The following is a 4,377-nucleotide window of genomic DNA, read 5'->3' as shown; positions in this document are numbered from 1 at the left end:
GAAGTGTGACTGGCCCAAGGTCACCCAGCAGCTACATGTGGAGGAGCGGAGACACGAACCCGGTTTCCCAGATTACGTGACTACTGCTCTTAACCACTACACCACACAAGATCATGAATGAGGAGATATACAACCATAGAAGCCAACTCCAGGGGGCTGTGGGTGCTTGGGCAAACTCAGCCCTCCAGCTGTTTTGGGACTACAGTTTCCATCATCCCTGACCACTGGTCTTGTTAGCTAGGGATGTTGGGAGTTGTAATCCCAAAACATCTGGAGGGCCGGGTATATAAAGTAATGTGAAAACTGGGAATTACAGAGATAGATAGATGGATTATATATAGATATATAAAGATATATAGAGGTGTGTTTTTATGTTCCCTTAGATGCAATATTGTGCACTGCCTCTGACTCTTACCCTGAAAATATGACAGTTGAGTGGCTGGCGGATGGCCAATCAGGTGTTGAATCAGCCCATTCAATGAGCTGGAAAAACCAGATTGGAGTTACGAAGAGTGACTTATGGGAACCCCTTCATTTAAAACAGATCCCTGCAGCCACATGTGGTGCTTCCCAGAGTCTCTGCAGGGCATGGTGCTCGAATGAGAATGTGAAAAGGAAGAAAATGTTCCAATCAGAAATTCAATCAAAGTAAGAACAAAGTGGATGAAATAGCAATGACAAATAACATATTGTTTTGTAAGCAGGTCTGAGACTGTGAAATGGCCGTGTCTCCCAAGCCACAGAAACTTGGAAATGGAGGCAGAACCATCAAAATTCAGACTCCTAACTGCCCGGCTTCAGCTTGTGAGACCTGCAGTTGGGGGTCTCCTGTGAGATGACCAAGTCTGCAGATGACACTAAATTTTTCTAGGTTACTTAAACTAAAAGCGATTACGAACAGTTCCAAAAGGACCTTTGCAAAGTGAGTGAACGAGCAGTATTACAGGCAAAAATGTGGCAGGAGAACGGCCCATCTAGCACATTCCAAAATCCCTGTTGCATAGTCTTCAATGACAACAGAAGAAAAGGAGCCTCTGCATAATATTACATGCACACATATACCACTGACTTCTAAATTCACCTCTCCAAAGTGAGTGAATGAGCAGTAAAATGGCAAATGCAATTCTGTGTAAACAAGAGTAACAAGAGGCATGACTGAGCAAGAAAGCTTAATTTCCCATAGATACTTGTAAGGTATGAACTGGTGGTGACTGACGTAGAATGAGACCCTGAGGTTGTGGTAGATATCTCAGTTAAGATGTCAACCTAGTCTGTGGCAGCTGTAAAAAAGGGGTCTGTGTCCCTTTGGAGAATAGAAAACACAGTGGAGACTGCTGTAGCTTTAAGAAATATCCTTTATTCACCTATTTACACCTTCAGTCTGCATAGTAGGAGTCCAGATCTTACGGCATGGCCATTTCACAAGGCAGCAGCGCAGGCATCCTTTAGCCTGCCTGCCCAAGATGGAGCTCAGCTCCTCTCCTGCTGCTTCTTCCCATCAAACCTTGTTCAAAAACTGCCTTTTCCTGTCTCCTCAAACAACTCTCATCACCTGAAACTGGTCTCTGTACACACCTCAGGGCAAGGGGAAGCAATCTTCTTGCATTGTTAATGGCCCTCCATTGTTCTTTTTATAGCCATAGCTCAGACAGGTTGGTTTGCATAAGCCAGCCCAGGAATTCACTGTCTGGCACAGCTCTGCATCTTGTACTTTATTTTATTTTTTTTCCCCAAAAAAATTATTAATTTTCCATAATTTGTTTAAACAAACAAAGAAAGAAACAAAGAAACATAAATCTCAACTGTATTTAAACCAAACTTAGTAACATTGTTAAGTGACTTCCTCGTATGCCCCTGGTTGAATTTCACTGTACATCATTTTAATGGGTTTCCAAAACCTAAATTCTTAGAAAATTAACTTAATCACTTAACATCTTTCTTTCTTTCCAATTCAGCATTAAACATATTAATTCATCGCATTACATATTTAAATCCTAAGCCTATCTGGTATTTGCAAGCTTTTCCAGTTAAATTAACTTAACATAGTTAACTAAATAGTCTTTAAATTTCATCCATTCTTCCTGGTAATCCTTCTGGTCACGGACTCTTCCAGTCAGGTTGGCTAGCTCCAGAAAGTCCATCATTTTCATCTGCCAATCTTCCACTGTTGGAAATTCTTCTGTTTTCCAATTCTTAGCTAGTAGAATTCGAGCAGCGGTTGTGGCATACAAAAATAATTTAACATCTTTCTTGGGCAATTCCAAACCTATTATTCCAAGAAGAAAGGCCTCTGGTTTCTTAATAAATGTATATTTCAACATATTTTTTTAATTCATTATAAATCTTCTCTCAGAAGTCTTCATATCCCAATTAATCAAAACCCTAGCATTTACTCATTCCTTGGATTTAGTGGGTTTCATTATTGTTCAGTTAAGAGTGTCAGCTAAAGGGACCAACTGCCTCTTCTTGTTTTCTTGCCTCAGACATGCCTCATGTTGTTGTATCTAGTTTCTCTCATTATGACAGTTTTCTTTATCATTAAAGCTTAGTTTACATTCATGTGAGCCACTTATTTTTTTCTCATAGCAAAGGAAACTCTGCTGAGGAAAAGTGTTGAATGTCCTAAACTGTGTGAGGGGTGTAGCAGGAACCCCCCCCCACCCCAATCATTCTGTTTGTACAAACTTCACACACACTCACAATCACACACTACATACGCCACATTTCTGTTATAAATTCATAGAAAATCAACCATACATCGGATTTGCACTGTTCCATTTTTATTTTACTATCAAAGGAGGGTGGCTTGGTTTCTGGTCAGCCATAATCCCTTCACCATACCAGCACATCCACAGGAGCCCTGCCCAGTTCCTATGTCAGCCTTGATAATCCCAGACAGAAGACAATCAAAATGACAAAGAACTTGCATATGGTAGTGGATTCAGCATGGACTGAAACAAAGGACAATAATCAGATCTTCCCTCAGGGGGCAGGAAACTGCAAACTCCCCTTTGTCACCTGGAAGTGACTCATGGGGAGGGGGAAAGGAGGAACCAGCTGGGTGACAGGACACTCAGGTTACCACCACAACTCCTCCCTCAACCCCTCCTTTCTGTAATGTATGCATGATGTCAACCCCTCCTTTCTGTAATGTATGCATGATGTTTCTGGGGGTGGGCTTGACCTAGAGGAGGGGAATTTCAAAAGTTTTTATAAGGTCTTGCACACCATCTTTCTGGGTCTTTCCTCTCTCTTGCAAGTGAAGGGAATACCCTGTTGCAACAGTTCAATAAAGGCCAAGCCTACAGGCTGCTGATTTGCTCCAAGTTATCCTGGTTGGTGTCTTTGTTTTGTCCAAGAGAGCCCTCGGATTTTTCCGTTAACAGGGGATATTCCCAGTGTGCCAGGAGGATTCATTTTGTAAAACACCCCCCACCTCCAAAACAATTGGGTGATGAGCAGTCTGACATCGAGAGGGGAAAAATTATGGCCACATATATAAAAGCTATGAAAGCCCTTGAGCCTGCTGTCCCTGTTCTCACTGTTCCACAGCGGTACATTAATCAAGCAGAGTCTTCTTCATAAGCACAATAAAACTTTACTGAAGAAAATAAACTTGCTCATAAACAGCATAGTCAAAAAGCATACACAGAATGCTCATAAAAGCTAGCTTAGTCTTCAAAGAGGAACAGATCTTGATTACTGATTAACTGTAGTCCTGGAGCCACTCTGTCTGCAACAACACAACATACTGCCTGAGACACACACACACTACCCTGCGGCCCACAGAGATGGCTGGTTACATTTATAGGGGAAATGAGTCATGAGTCACAGTGACACAGCATTTTACTGCTAACAGTTAGGCTTGTGTAGGCCTCGTAGGCCGCACTGCCTAGGCCTTGCCTGCTTCTGCTCTCAGGAACCTTTGTCTCATGACACTCACTTCAAGCAACTATCCTTTATGGAGATTTCGATGAAGAATGAGCTGGTGAAAAAGGATTTGTGAGCAACAATTGAAAAATCTGCACCAGCAGAAGAGGCAGAAAAAGTAAAGTCGGAAATGCAGGACAGAGAGGCGAGGGCAGAAGTTTCAACTTATGTGAGTGACGGTGACTTTGCACCACATAAGAGATTTTAAGACTGCCAAAGAGTTGTGGCAAGGTCCGAAAGAGTTGTATGAGAGAAACACTCTGAATAAGAGACAGTATCTATCAAGAAAGCTTTTTAATATAAAATTTAAAGAAAATGGAGATTTAGAAAAGCATCCAAGTCAAGTGACAGAGCTGAGGGATCATTTAAATACTATAGGCAAGAAATTTGAAGAAGAGGACAAAGTGGTTCTAATTTTGTCAAGTCTGCCTGAAAGTTACAGTTCTT

Source organism: Podarcis vaucheri (assembly GCF_965113315.1).
Source record: "Podarcis vaucheri genome assembly, chromosome: 13".
Classification (NCBI taxonomy): domain Eukaryota; kingdom Metazoa; phylum Chordata; class Lepidosauria; order Squamata; family Lacertidae; genus Podarcis; species Podarcis vaucheri.
The sequence above is the reverse complement of the archived record's forward strand: the minus strand, read 5'-3'. Positions refer to the sequence as shown.